The sequence below is a fragment of the Miscanthus floridulus genome, chromosome 1 (assembly GCF_019320115.1).
Source record: "Miscanthus floridulus cultivar M001 chromosome 1, ASM1932011v1, whole genome shotgun sequence".
Lineage (NCBI taxonomy): Eukaryota > Viridiplantae > Streptophyta > Magnoliopsida > Poales > Poaceae > Miscanthus > Miscanthus floridulus.
The window spans coordinates 31,805,200-31,821,540 of NC_089580.1; positions in this window are offsets into that span (position 1 = coordinate 31,805,200).

Genomic DNA, 16,341 nt, shown 5'->3' on the forward strand with positions numbered 1-16,341 from the left:
GTGATACCAATCGGAGTGCACCATTATACCATCCTTAGCACCATGGTTTGCTTGATACCACTTGGAAACGCTTGAAAATGAAATCACTAGATAACCTATGCATGCTAGATTTTTATTTCATCATTCAAACCAATAACTAGCATACACCACACAGGCATAAATATTGAAATTTAAAACTTATGTCATACAAGCAAACATATGAAATGCACATTCAAATGCACCATATAAGTTCATGAGCTTGCTCCCCCTACTTGTGTGCTCAACATTTTAATTGATCTTTCCTTTGTCATATTTCTCCCCTTATGTCAAGTTCTCCCCCTATCACTTGTATCTTTATTTCTCTTCCCTTTTGTGTTGTTTTTTCACTATCTTTGTGCACTATTTCTCCCCCTTTGTCATCAATAACCACAAAGGCTTAAATTCTAGATAGGTTGAGATTATCAATGTCAATCAATGGGGTGAGGATTATTTTCCTAAATTTGGTCCAATCTAGATCATTTACTAAAGATATTTAACTCGGTTTGATCTAAGGACAAGCTTCTTCACACCTCCAAATAAGGATTATCTTATACCATGTTGAGTTAAACACTTAGAGCTCATTTTTTTAGATCAAACACTAGGTTTACAAGCCCACAAACATGTCATATGCTACCACTAGATCAAAATAAGCATAGAAGCAATAGTGGTACCATATAATCATCAAATTCATTTGATTCTCATGAATGTGCCTATTAAATGTGAAAGATGTCTAGATGCACTAAACATGTCCTTAGTAAGGATGTATGCCATGCCAATCAACTTTTACCTTGGATTGCTCGAAGGAGAGGCATGTCATATGAGTGGGGGTGCATCAACACATATTTGAGAAATCCAATATGTTAAACTCATTCCTTAGCTTGCAAAACCTTTTCTCATCCAATGGCTTGGTGAATATATCGGCAAGTTGATCTTTAGTGCCTACATTCTCAATGTAAATGTCCCCTTTTTGTTGGTGATCTCTTGTGAAATGGTGGTGGACATCAATGTGCTTTGTTCTTGCATGTTGAACCGGATTGTTTGTCAACTTGATTACACTCTCATTGTCACATAGCAATGTCACTTTCTTGAACTTGATTCCAAAGTCACTCAAAGTGGCCTTCATCCAAAGTATTTATGCACAACAATTATCAGCGGATATGTATTCGGCTTTGGTGGTTGATAATGCAACACTATTTTACTTCTTTGATGACCATGAAACAAGTGATCTTCCCAACATTTGACATGTGCCCGAGATGCTCTTCCTTTCAACCGTCATCCCGCATAGTCCGAGTCGGAGTAACGAACTAGCTCAAACTTTGCTCCTTTGGGATACCACAAACCAACATTTGATGTATGCTTCAAGTACCTCAATATTCTCTTTGTAGCCTTCAAATGACTTTCTCTTAGTGAGGCTTGAAATCTTACACATATGCATACACTAAACATGGCATCCGGCCTTGATGCGGTCACATAGAGTAGGCTTCCAATCATAGACCGATATAATTTTTGATCCACCATATTTCCACTTGCATCACTATCTAAGTTGCCATTTGTTCCCATTGGTGTACTAATAGCTTTGCTATCACTCATGCCAAACTTCTTGATCATGTCCTTGATATACTTGCCTTGACTTACAAATGTACCATTCTTCAGTTGCTTGATTTGAAGACCAAGGAAGTAACTCAACTCTCCAATCAGGGATATCTCAAACTCATTAGCCATCATTTTTCCAAACTCATCACAAAAATCTTGATTGGTTGATCCAAATATGATGTCATCAACATAGATTTGCAACACAAATAAATCTTTTCCAATTTTCTTGATGAAAAGAGTGGTGTCAACCTTGCCCATCATAAACCCTTTAGAGAATAGGAAGTCTCTCAATCTCTTATACCATGCTCTAGGTGTTTGCTTTAAGCCATACAATGCCTTCTTCAACTTGTTCACATGGTTGGACTTCTTATCATCTTCAAAAATGGGAGATTGCTCAACATATACTTTTTCATTGATGTAACCATTGAGAAATGCACTCTTGACATCCATTTGATAGAGCTTGATGTTGTGGGCACAAACATAGGCTAGTAAGATTCTTATTGCTTCTAATCTAGCAACCGGGGCATATGTTTCTCCAAAGTCAAGACCTTCAACTTGTGTATAGCCTTGTGCTACCAATCTTGATTTGTTCCTTACTACTATCCCATCTTGATCTTGCTTGTTTCTAAAGACCTATTTGGTTCCAATCACATTATGTCCCTTTGGTCTCTCTACTAATTTCCATACTTGATTTCTTGTGAAGTTATTCAATTCTTCATGCATAGCATTTACCCAATCAACATCCTTCAATGCTTCATCTATCTTCTTTGGTTCAATGGATGACATAAATGAGAAATGCTCATAAAATGAAGCAAATCTTGATCTTGTTTGTATACCTCTAGAAATATCACCAATAATAGTGTTCAATGGATGATCCCTTGCAATATTGGTTGGTTGAAGGATTATAACTTGATTGCTTTCACTTGCTTGATCATTGGGTTGAGATGATGTACTAGCCACTTGATCTTGTTCATTATCATGAGAGCCATTTGTACTAACTTGATTTGTATCATATTGCACATTTGAGTTAGACAGCACTTGCACTTGATCATCTTCATCATCATTCACTTGCCTAGGCCTCAATTCACCAACATCCATGTTCTTCAGGGCATTTGAAAGTTGAATGCCTCTAACATCTTCTAAGTTCTTATTCTCTACTTGTGAACCCTTGGTTTTATCAAATTCAACATCATGAACTTCCTCAAGAGTACCACTATCCAAATTCCAAACTCTATATGCTTTGCTTGTAGTGGAATAACCAAGTAGGAATCCTTCATCACATTTCTTGTCAAACTTGCCCAATCTAGTGCCTTTCTTCAAGATATAGCATTTGCAACCAAAGACCCAAAAATATGCAATGTTGGACTTTCTACCATTCAAGAGCTCATATGGTGTCTTCTCTTTTAATGGGTGATAATAGAGGCGATTGCTACAATAGCAAGCCGTGTTGATAGCTTCGGCCCAAAAAGATTGACTCATATTGTACTCACTAAGCATAGACCTTGCTATATCAATGATTGTTCTATTCTTCCTCTCAATAAGGCCATTTGATTGGAGTGTACTTGACCGAGAATTGATGTCTAATTCCAAATTTATCACACAACTCATCAATTCTAGTGTTCTTGAACTCACTACCATTGTCACTTCTAACTCTCTTGATGGTTGTTTCAAACTCATTGTGAATGCTCTTGACAAATAATTTGAATGTTGTAAACACATCACTTTTGTCCACTAGAAAGAATACCCATGTGCATCTAGTGTAATCATCCACTAAGACAAAGCCATATTTATTTCCACCAATGCTAGTGTATTGTATTGGCCCAAACAAATCCACATGCAATAACTCAAATGCTTTACTAGTGCTCATCATGCGTTTCTTAGGATGGGTGTTTCCAACTTATTTTCCGGCTTGACAAGAGCTACAAAGCTTATTCTTTTCAAATACAACATCTTTCAAGCCTCTAACCAAGTCATGCTTAACCAATCTATTCAATTGTTTTATTCCAACAAGACCAAGCCTTCTATGCCATAACTAACCCATGCTAGACTTAGTGAACAAGCATGTAGATAATCTAGCTTCACTAGCATTGAAATCAACCAAGTATAGATTCTCATATCTAAAGCCTTTGAAGATCAAGTTAGAGCTATCTACACTTATGATCTCCACATTATCTACCTCAAATATGCATTTGAATCCAAGATCATATAATTGAGCCATAGATAGCAAATTGAAGTTCAAGCTCTCTACTAGCAACACATTGGAAATGCTCATGTCATTCGATATTGCAATCTTACCAAGCCCTTTGACCTTACCTTTGCCATTATCACCAAATGTGATACTATTATAACTATTATTGCCATTGGTGTTGATTGAGTTAAACATTCTTGCATCACCGGTCATGTGTTGAGTGCACCCACTATCAAAAACCCAATGCCTTCCTCTAACTTTGTAATTGATCTATAAAAGAAGATCAATTCTTTTTAGGTACTCAAACTTGATTAGGTCTTTGAAGGTTAGTCACTAAGCTCTTTGATATCCAAATGGCTTTCTTCTTTGAGCCCATCCATGTTTTACCAATGAACTTAACCTTCACACCATTTGTACCCCTAGTAAGCATGTAGAAAGAATCAAGCTTAATGGAGGATACATTAACATTTTTGCTCTTATTTTTGCATTCATGCTCTTTATGACCAACTTGCTTACAACTAGTGTAAAACCGATCGTTGTTCTTCACAAAATTAGTCTTGTGAGGAGCAAAAGCCACCTTGCCTTTCTTGGGAGTATAGCCCAATCCCTCTTTGTAGAGAGAAGCTCTTTGGCTACCCAAGCACATAAGCAAGCGGTCCTCACCACCATAGGCCTTAGCCAAGGTGTGAGTGAGCTTGTTGACCTCCTTCTTGAGGTTCTCATTCTCAACCATTAGTGAGGTATCACAAGTGAAACCATCACAACTAGATAAGGTGGAAGTAGAAGTACTACAAGAAGGGTTAGTGGGAGCAACAATGATAGGCTTAGATAATGATTCATCAATTATATCACAAGTTAAACCTACATCACAAGTCTCAACATGCTTCTTTTTATCTTGCTCATTAAGCAAACAGGAATGAGCCTTTTCAAGCTTTTTGTGAGCCTTGCCAAGCTTCTCATGGGCTTCCTCTAGCCTCTCATGAGTAGCTTTGAGCTCATCAAGGGCTTGCTTAAGGGCTTTTACCTCCTTATTCAAGCTCTTGCATTCCCTTCTCTTAATGTCAAAGTGTTCTTTAGCATCTTCTAGCATGTCATATAATTTATCTTTAGTAGGTTCATCATCATCACTATCACTATCATTTTTATTATCATGTTCATCATCACTTTCATCATCATCATAAGTTTGTACCTTAGTGGCCTTAGCCATGAAGCATGATAGAGCGTCGAAGAGAGAATGCTTCTCATTGATAGCAATGCTTGCAAGTGCCTTCTTCTTGGTGGTATTGTCATCATCACTATCATCATCATCACTTGAGGAAGCATCACTATCTCAAGTGACTACATATGAACCACCCTTCTTCTTCTTGAAGGTCATCTTATCCTTCTCTTTATTTTTCTTCTTGTCCTTCTTGTTCTTCTTGTTGTCGTCATCATTGTCGCTATTGTATGGACATTGAGCAACAAGATGATCTTTGCTTTCATATTTGAAGCACCTTCTTGACTCTTCCTTGTTCTTGAATAAAGATTTATTTCTTCTAGCACGGTACCCTTTCTTCATCATGAACTTGCTAAATTTTTTGACAAAGAGAGTCATCTTCTCATCATCATCATCATCCCATGAGCCATCATCTTCACTTGATGTTTCTTACCTTGCCTTGCCCTTGGATGATATGGATTTAAATGCCACACTCTTCTTCTTCTCATCTTTCTTCTCCTTTTTTTCTTCCTTCTCATCATCATCTCTATATGTATCATCGGTCATTATATCTCCCAACACTTGGTTTGGTGTCATGGTGTCCAAACCACTCCTTACTAGAATAGTGACCAATGTGCCAAATCTTGAAGGTAAGCATCTTAAGAACTTATGGGAGAAGTCCTTGTCCTTCACCTCTTCTCCAAGTGCTTTGAGATCATTGACAAGCACTTGAAGCCTATGAAACATCTCTGGCATACTCTCATCCTCCTTCATCTTGAAGCTTGCAAACTTCTCTTTGAGAATGTATGCCTTTGCACCCTTCATGGCTTGAGTGCCCTCAAAAGATTCTTCTAACTTCTTCCAAGCCTTATGAGCCATCTCAATATTCTTGATTTGCTCAAATGTTCTTTCATCCAAAGCATCATGGATGGCACTAAGAGCAATGTCATTATTTTGGAGTAGTATTTCTTCAGTGGAGGTGGGAGCCTCTTCATCTTTAATCTCAATCTTTGTCTCTACCACCTTCCAAACCTTCCTATTGATTGACTTGATATAATTTGTCATCTTAGCCTTCCAATAGGGATAGTTTGAGCCATCAAATTGGGGTGGCTTCTTTGTGTTGTTGATTTGAGCCATTTTTACACCGAAGGTTGTTAAGCCTCAAATCATGGTGACTTTGGCTCTGATACCACTTGAAAGGTCATAATAGCTAGAGGGGGGGTGAATAGCCTAATAAAAATTTCTACAACAACACTTAGGAAACCAGTTAGATAATTATGAGGCGAAGCAAGTATTGCGCTAGCCTACTAAAATTGCAAGCCACCTACTATAATTCTAGTCGATATAGTTTCTATCCACACAATAGCTATATCACTACACTAAGTTAGTGTGCTCTCAAAGGCTAACTAAAGAGCCACACTAACCAAACTAACAATCTCTCACAACTAGCTACACTAAAGAGCTTGACAACTAGTTTGCGGTAGTGTAAAGAGAGTGAGCAAGAAGGTTATACCGCCATATCGAGGAAGGAGCCAATCAATCACAAGAATGAATAACAATGAAGACCAATCACCTCAGAATTAAAAGATGAACACAATGATTTTTTATCGATGTTCACTTGCTTGCCGGCAAGCTACTCGTTGTGGCGATTCACTCACTTGGAGGTTCACGCGCTAATTGGCATCAGACGCTAAACCCTCAATAGGGTGCCACACAACCAATATAAGATGAGGATCACACAAGCCACGAGCAATCCACTAGAGTATCTTTTGGCTCTCCGTCGGGGAAAGGTCAAGAACCTGTCACAATCACCACGATCGGAGCTGGAGACAATCACCACCCTCCGCTCAACGATCCTCGCTGCTCCAAGTCGTCTAGGTGGCAGCAACCACCAAGAGTAACAAGCGAATCCCACAACGAAACACGCACATCAAGTGCCTCTAGATGCAAACACTAAAGCAATACACTTGGATTCTCTCCCAATCTCACAAAGATAATAAATCAATGATGGAGATGAGTGGAAGGGCTTTGGCTAAGCTCACAAGGTTGCTATGTCAATGCAAATGGCCAAGAGAGTGAGTTTGAGCCAGTCATGGGGCTTAAATGGAAGCCTCTATGAAATAGAGTCGTTGTACCCCTTCACTAGGCACAACACGGGGTGATCGGACGCTCCGGTCATATTGACCGGACGCTGGACCTCAGCGTCCGGTCACGTGATGCATGCCATGTGTCCCTCTCTTCAATTACTAAACGCCCGATCTCAACGGTCATATGATGACTGGACGCTACAGCTAAAAGTGACCGGACGCTGAACGCCTGAACCCCAGCGTCTGGTCATTTCTAGTAAGCATTCAGAGACAACTTTTTACGACCGGATGCGTCCGGTCATGCTCGACCAGACACACCCAGTGTCTGGTCACTCGACGACTCCTCTGTCCAATGCCACATTAGTAGGACCAGACGCACCCTGTCAGCGTTCGATCACTGAGTGACCTAGCGTCCGATCAGAGACAGACGCTGCGCGCCCTCTACTGCTACTGACCAGACACACCGGTCCAACCGAGACCAGCATCCGGTCACTTACAGTGACCTCCATCTCTTCTGTTTAGGGCACCGGTGGCACCATCGGACTATCCGCACTCTACGGGCAGACACTCCATCGATGAAGTTTCTTACCCTTGCTTAAATGTGCCAACCACCAAGTGTATCACCTTATGCACATATGTTAGCATGTTTTCACAAAAAAAATTCAAAGGTGTTAACACTTCACTAGTTCCTAAATGCATATGCAATGAGTTAGAGCATCTAGTGGCACTTTGATAACCGCATTTCGATATGAGTTTTACCCCTCTTAATAGTATGGCTATCGATCCTAAATATGATCACACTCACTAAGTGTCTCGATCACCAAAACAAAATAGCTCCTACTATTTATACCTTTGCCTTGAGCCTTTTGTTTTTCTCTTTCTTCTTTTCAAGTCCAAGCACTTGATCATCACCATGGCATCACCATCATCATGTCATGATATTCATTTGCTTCACCACTTAGAATGTGCTACCTATCTCATGATCATTTGATAAACTAGGTTAGCACTTAGGGTTTCATCAATTCACTAAAACCAAACTAGAGCTTTCACCGCCCCACAGGGTCGTGGCCACACCAGTTGCTGCTCCAGTCGGACACCTCTAGGATAGCTGCACTTGGCCACCATGAAAGTAGACAGGTATATTCTATGCTTTCCAAGATGCGTGCTTCAATTCAATAGAAAAATAGCTGTGATTAGTAGATGTGTTAACTCATTTCTTCCTTGCTGTGATTTGTAGGCTAAATCGCAGTAAATGGGAACTTGTTGTTAGAGCGCGCTCATTTTTTAGCTTGCCAGACAATGGTCCAAAAACATGGTGGCAAGGTAGAACCTTGCCAACCAAGGTTGTTGACACAAATAGCTTTGGGCTGCTGCAGCTAGTTGATTTCATTGCTGAGCATTGCTTGTGGGGTTCTAAATTGTACATTACCTTGTGGTGTGATTTGGAGAATGATTTTGTGGGGATTAAATCTAATGAAAATTTGTTAGAGTGGTTTCTAATCAATGTAGAGAACGCATTATAGATAAATGATTTTGAGGGGCCACTTTAATTTTCTCCAACAAAAAGAAGGTTTCACTCTACTATGAGGGCTGGTGTGCTCCTAATTGAGGAAGCCACCGGTGAGAGAGCCTCAAATGCTATCAGTGGCGGACCCAGGATCTGACACCAGGGTAGTCCTAGTAAAAAATTTTCATGTATAATACTATAAAATCCAAACAAAAAGTTCGACAAACTTAGCTATAAATTAACCAAATTATGATAATACATTTAAAAGGTTGGAAACTTACATAAATACTCCCTCCATACTGGTAAAGAAAGTCGTTTAGGACATGATTTAGCATACAAGGAGTGATTAATTAAGGGGTATTTTCCTTGTTTTCTCTTATTAAATAGGGTTGCGGGTATTGGCTATCCAACAAACTTTCGTAGCTGGACTGGTAAGTGCGCTGCAGCCCGAGGCAGGAGGTCCCCCGGTTTGATCCCTCTCAGGCGCGTTATTATTTTGAAGAGCTCGTGGATTTGCGGTGTCTTCGGCCTGGGCTGAGACGAAGGAGAGCATTTGGGCCAGTTTCTTAAGAGTAGTAATAGAATTTTGGGCCAAATTTGTGGGTAGTCCTGGGCCTATCCAGGCTACCCACTGGGTCCGCCACTGAATGCTATAGCCACAAACGAAATAGCCACAACCCATCCCAAAAAAGAAAATATCCACAAAAAGAGCTGCCATCAAAGAGAGTGTTTCTAGGGCTTTTGATGTAGATGTACTAAGTGATAGCAGCTACGATACTGATTTTGCTACATCGTCTAACTCTGATGATGCTTGGTCTGACTCTGACACTGAGTTTAATCTTGATGGTGAAATTGTTGATGAGAAAGATGAGTATGATCCTCCCATGTTTTCTTATGATGCCGTTGATCCATGTATTGATGTAAATGTGGTGTTTCCAGATGTGGATCAGTGTAAGTTAGCAGTCACACATCATGCTATCTTGCATTATCATGCTTTCCATACCGTGCAAAAAGACAAGACAAGATTTAGGGCCATATGCAAGAGAGCTGAACAAGGTTGCAAGTGGAATTTTTTTTGCATCTACAAGCAAGAAATACGTTGGGTGCAAGGTAAATGACGACTACTTGGTCCATTTTTTTGTTGCATTAACGCATAGGCTGACTACTTGTTTTTGTACATTTTTTATGCAGGTTAAGACAAGCGGACCAAAGTATACCTGTGGTTCATTCAACAAGTGTGGTTAGACAATGGCCTCTAATAAATGGGTGGCTGATAGAGTGATTGATTTGTTGATGGAGGACCCTGAAATGGGACCAGTTGCGTTGAGGGATAAACCGAAGAAGAAATACTCGGTGGATGTTTCATATGACAGAGTTGCTAGAGGAAAGTTGAGAGCACTAGACATGATTTATGGCAAATGGGATGAAATTTATGATTTGTTGCCTACTTATCAAGCTGAACTTTTGAGATCAGTACGTGGTAGTGTTGTGGAGCTAGAGACTAAAGAACACAATAGTGATGTGTGTTTCTTGAGGTTCTTTGTTGCTCTTAAACCATGCATAGGGGAACAGGGGAGGCTTGCTACTTTGTTGGGTTTCAGTGCTTGATATGTAGCTCACTACTAGTTGCCTATGAAACTCACTACTAGTTCCTACTTTTGTTTGGCATATCATTTAGATCTATATGTTGGTGTTTGACATGTTATTTGGACCACTATATTGGCATCTAATATGGAGGCATATTATATGGATCGTTGCCGTTAATACAATATGTGTGAAATTAATTTGTTGTGTGATATTAAATTCTGTTTATGTGGATTATCAGCTAAAATGCTGTCGAAATTTCCTAAAAATATGTATACAAAATGTCAACTTGTTGATCTAAAATAGGGGTAAAAACACAAATATCATAATAAAATAGGGGTAAAAATGCATGGGAAAAATTATCATTTTGTTCAAAAGTTAACACCGTTAGAGGGACTTCACAGACTAGGGGTAGAGTTTCCCTTCGTTTTGAAATCGCAGGGGTAAAATCACAAAGTTAAAAAACGAGGATAAAATCACCATTTCGCTTAAAACAAGAATAGAAACGTTTAACGCCCTGTTCGGTTGGCTGGTTCGTATCGTTGCTGGTTCGTTTACGTGAGAGAGAAGTACTGCTGGCTGGTTCTGATGAACAATGTTTTTGTGAGGGGGCTGGCCAGCCCAGCCCCAGCCAGCGAGCCCGTGTTAAGCCCCTATGTATTAGTACGCACTAGATCCACCGGCAAAACTTTTGACCTATTTTGGTAGAGCTTTCCTAATAAGCAGCACAAATAGAGTTAAAATAAGAAATAACAGGGCTCATAATGTAAATGTACAAGATAGAGAGTATAAAGTGGTGAGAGTGATTTTGAAATAGTATAAGATTTCGGATGCAAATTAAATTGACTTCTAGCTTTTAGGAGTGAGCTATTGAAAATGGTTAGAGAAGGGAAACAAATATGCTCCCTATTTTTTTTAACGACTTAGAAAAATTATTGATTTGTTAATTGTTTGTTTGGAATTATTGGATATGCTCTAACTTTGCTTTTGCATGCATTTTAGTACAAAAATGCACACTGCAGCGAGCAGTTTCAACTTATATACGCCATGTCTCCCTCAATCGCTGAACAGATAAATTCATAGAATTATCTTAAGTCATCACAAATTTTAAAGTTTAACTGAATTTATAGAAAAGAGCACTAAGCTTTATAAAACTAAATTAGTATCATTAGATACATTATAAAATATATTTTTATAATATAGTCATTCGGTGTCATAAACATTTATGTTTGTTCCAATAAACTTAGTTAAATATATAATTTGTTTGACTTAAGATAATTTCAAAAATATATTTTATTAAGGGACGGTGGGAGTATAAGTTATACAAACAGGACCATAATCGCCCCGTCTCTGTCTTGGCTCATCACTCCAAAATTAAACCGTACCAATAGGCAATACTCCGTAGCATGTGAGCTCATATCCCATCCATGCATCGTATTCGGAATTTAGTTTGGGGGCAGACCTAGACTTGAGTCGAAACGAGCTAAGGCCCTGTTTGGCCGGGCTCCCGGCAGATTCGGCTCCCGCACTACTGTAACAGTGCAGAGCCGGTGAAGCTCGAGTTTCTGGCTCGAGTGCTGCGGCGGTGTTAGTGAGAGAGGAAGAAGGGAGAGAGAAGAATGGATTCCGGTAACAGTACTTGTCGGAGGAGCCGGAGCCCTGTGATATGTACCAAAGAAGCCCTAAGGCACTGTAGCTGATATGGCGCCTGCAGTCTAACCAGCCCAGTCGGCGGCTAGTAGTGCCTTTTCGTTTGGCTGACTAAAAGTATTATTGGTTGATTTGTTGTGAAAGAAAAATATTATTTATTGGTTTAAAAAAATACGACTTATAAGGACAGTCCCAATAAAAAAAAACTAGTAGTTTCTATAACATAGGATACCGCACCAAAAGAGTGCTGCTTTCCAACCCATGGTTTCTATGAGTAATAATTATTTTCTTTCTCTCTCCCAACTCTATCTTTTTTCTCCAATGGGAGTACGGCACGAGCCCTCTGGAAACTGTTGGTTTCTCCCCAATGGCGATTTCATGGTTTCTTGGTGCATTGGGTCAAGAGAAGACCTGATTTCTTCATAAGAAAACCATTTCTAGGATTTTTGCTCTTTTTCTTTATTAATTACGTTGTCATATCAGCATTTTTCCTACGTGGCAAGTCATCGTGGCAAGTCATTTAACGAGGATAGAAACCATCATCAACACTCTCGGACTGCCCTAAGCGGCCTAAGCTTTGCAGGAGCGTGGTACGGGGAAGGTGATGCGACCTGTGGCCAACGTGTCTAGTGCTAATGAGGATGCAAGGGAAGCCAACAACGTGTCCAGCAACATGTTTGGTCCAATCATGGCGACTTAGGATGTGTTTGGTCCAATCATGGCGATGCGACCTGTGGCCAACATAACGTGTCCAGTGCTTAGATGTGTTTGGTTTGAAAAATACGGCTTATGAGGATGCAAGGGAAGCCAACAGGGCCCATCTGCTTGCATAGCTTGCTGGCCACTCTACAGTCTAGCTAGTACTACTAGTAGTAGAGACCACCTGTCATGAATTCAGAAATTAAGACGTTTCTATGTTCAGGGTGCTAACATTGTAAAAGGATGATGTGGTATTGAAATTAAGGAGAAGAGGGAAGAAATGATTTCTTACACCAGAAACTATGTCTACACGGTAACCAAGATATAAAGAGATATGATAGGTAGACGGTAGACGGTAGACGGGAGAAGACACGTATTTGGGAAAATGTTTTAAAGAGAAACTATTCATATTGAGAATATTATTTCTGCATTGTTTATATGTATGACTTGGCAAATATAAAAACTACGTAATAGTTTCTAGGTTCGGACTGCCCTAACTATCTTGCTCTTGCATGGACGTTGGCATTTATTATTATATATCATACTAGTCCATCAACCAACGCTGTTGCATGGACTATCTTAAAGGATATATGCATCACTTATTGTTAAATACCTGTGACTAATAAAAAAATATTCAAAATAAATTGCATGTTTTTGTCTTTTGTTTGTTTTTCTAACACAATAGGTATATCCAGGTATCACAAACTTATCAAACTTACCATAAACTTCTGAAGTATATATATGAAAGCTGAACTTACCTACTTCGCTTAGGAGTAAAATTGCCATTTCGTTTCAATTCCCACCTAACTCCATTAGTGGCTAAATCTGACGAAAGGGCCATACAAGGAAGGAAAGTTGGATTTCATGCCAAACAGGTTCGAATCTAAGAGGGCCAAAGCACGAGATGTCGGACTTTTTTAGTGTCAAGGAAGGAATTTTCTCTGAGGTCCCTTTTGGATGTCAAGAAATGGCCAAAATCAGAGTGATAGCCTATTTGAGTCTGTTTAGAACTAAAATACAATTCTAATCAATTCTAGTGAAGCCTACTTAGAGTTGTATAAGATTCCTGGACTAAAAAACGGAAATGAGATTCCACTTCTCTATAGACATTATGGCACTTTGCCTCACTCCCATACCATCCTGTCTGCTGCTGCTGTGCACATCACCAGCCTGTTCGGTTGGCTGGTTCGTATCGTTGTTGGTTCGTAAAGAAGTACTGCTGGCTGGTTTGTGTGAGAAAAAAATATTATTTCGACTGAAAATTTACGATCGTTTACGACAAGTCACAGCCAAACCAACAGGCTGATTGCTGTTAGGCAATCATGACACCATCACCAAGGTGGACATAGCCCTGCTGAGCTAGTCTGCCGTATCTGCACTGCACCAGGAATTCCAGACAACCAAACGGGCCGTAAGGCCGTAACATTTAATTAAAGATTAGATGTTTCTAATTATTAATAGAATTTTTAGGATTTTTTAGCATATTTAGAGCATCTCCAAGAGTTTGCTATCTTAACTTGGCATCCATATAATTTTGGCAAAACAAGAAAAAATAGCCTCTAACGGTTTGGCAAAACAACTTGGCATCAATAGCAACTTGCAAATCTTCCCTCCGCGCGCGCAAATATGCGCGAGCGTATACGGCTTGGCATCCGGGGCTCTTCGTTTCTTAGAGGGGCTCTTCGTTCGCTTAGCGGGCCTCTTCGTTTTGTTAACGGGTTTTTTTATTTTACCAAGTCAAAAATGCCAAACTCTTGAAGATGAATTGTTTTTTTACTTGGCATATAATTTTGGGAGTTGGCAAATCACAAGATTTGCCAAGTAAAATTTAACAAACTCTTGGAGACAGTGAGATTTAACGTGATGTCTCCTTTTAGAGGCTCTAGTCTTGTACCAGTAAGACTATATGAAACACAGTTCCGATCCGCTGATGAAGGACGACGAACTGCTTGTCATGCATATATATGCGCATGGGAGCTGTTTTGTCGTATCAATCAACCAGCTAGTAGTACATACAAAGACACCTATGTCTCTTGCCGGGCTATTATTAGTCGTTACCGTTACTAGTATTGATCATCAGATATGATGATTATTTGTTGGTGTATACATATGCAAACGAATAAATCACCAGGACATATAGGCCCCGTTCGTTTCTCTTATAATTCATACTTTTTAGTTTATTTTTTTCAACAAAAACAGTGTTTTTCTCTCGTAACAAATCAACTGGAAACAGTGTTTCGATTTGTTTTTTCAGCGAAACGATCAGGGCCATACACCTTGTCTTTTTTTTTTGTTGAAAAAGGCAGACACCTATGTTACTTTGAACCATGATATGGTTGGTTATACTCCCTCCGTTTCAAATTATAAGTTGTTTTGATTTTTTTGTTTCATCCATTTTGATATGTACGCAAAATCAAAGCTTTTAGAACGGAGGCGAGCAGTACGTCAGCGCGCAGCTGAGGTAGCGAGCGAGCGAGCAGAGGAGGCAAGCAGGGCAAAACGGCGACGGCCCGGGGGCTAGGTAGCTCAGCCCTCGGCTCGCGCCTCTTGCGCCTTGCCGGCCGGCCGTTGCGGGCGTTTGTTCCGTAGCGGACGCCGCGAATCTCCACGAAAGCGGCGTGCGTGCACGGACTCAACTCAATCATCGCGAATGCATACATGCAGCATGCGCAGACGCCAGCTTAACGGGGCCGCCGCGGAATATTTTGTGTCCGTCGACGCGGGCTGTCAGGTGCTACTCCAGCTACCATATAGCATAGCATATATAGCTGCGTGCTCGGTGCTTCGCCGTTGGTACAGTACGATGCATGCATGGTCCCGGACCGGAAGGCTCGATCGGTCTGTGTCACTGCACAGTGTGCGTCCACACGTACGCACGCATCATGCATGATTCATTCGCGCGCGACGACGTCGTCGTCGACCCCGCGCGGGCTGCGGCGGCACGGCGGCACGGCGCCCCGGGAGCACAGAACGAGAGCAAAACGCCGGCGCGCGGCGGCCGCAGCTAGCCCCCGTATCGTGCGTGTAGTACTCGCTCCGACCGCGCCGATCGAGTCGAATAAATGCGCGTACGGATCGGATTGGTCGGGCGTACAGTACGTGATGGCTTGCACGACGTACTGACATTTGCATGGCCGCCTATTGGTTTCCGTTTCTCACGTGTTCCGCGTATAGTGCTGCCTACCGGCGGAGCGGTGGGCAGCGGCGCGCGGGGGGTGAGGAAGAAGATGAACAGTAAAGGAAGAAAAAAAATCTTGAGTGTGGAACATTCGAGTGCTGGCTAGACAGCTTCAATACAAAAGGAAACGAAAAGAGGTTCATTGGTCGGTTCTCTAGATGATAATAGACCCTCAAATCCACTTGAGCGGTCGTTCACTGGATTTCTCCCAACCAACGACGCGTCCTTTTCTTTTAATTATTCTGTGCCGTTTCTTTTTGTTTTATAAGGTTCCACTTCCTTCTGAAATATTTTCCCCCTTTCCGTGGTATGTAGATATATTTCATACATTGGTCAGATTTGTCCCATGGTATTGGCTATTGGCTGCACCTGTACGAACGTTTATTTTTTCTTTCTTTTTTTCTTTCTACCATTTTTTCTCTTTTTTTTGTTACATATTTATAAGTTATACTACATAGTTATTTTTCATACATAGTTTCATATTTCTGCTATGATGTTATGATATTAATTTGTACAACTAAGTTATGAAATATAACTTATACGTCCAACTTTACATCCAAGTCATTCATCAAGTCATATATATTTGGGACAATTGGCCACAGGACATGCCAAATGAGCACCGACGGCTGGTGGACACCGCAA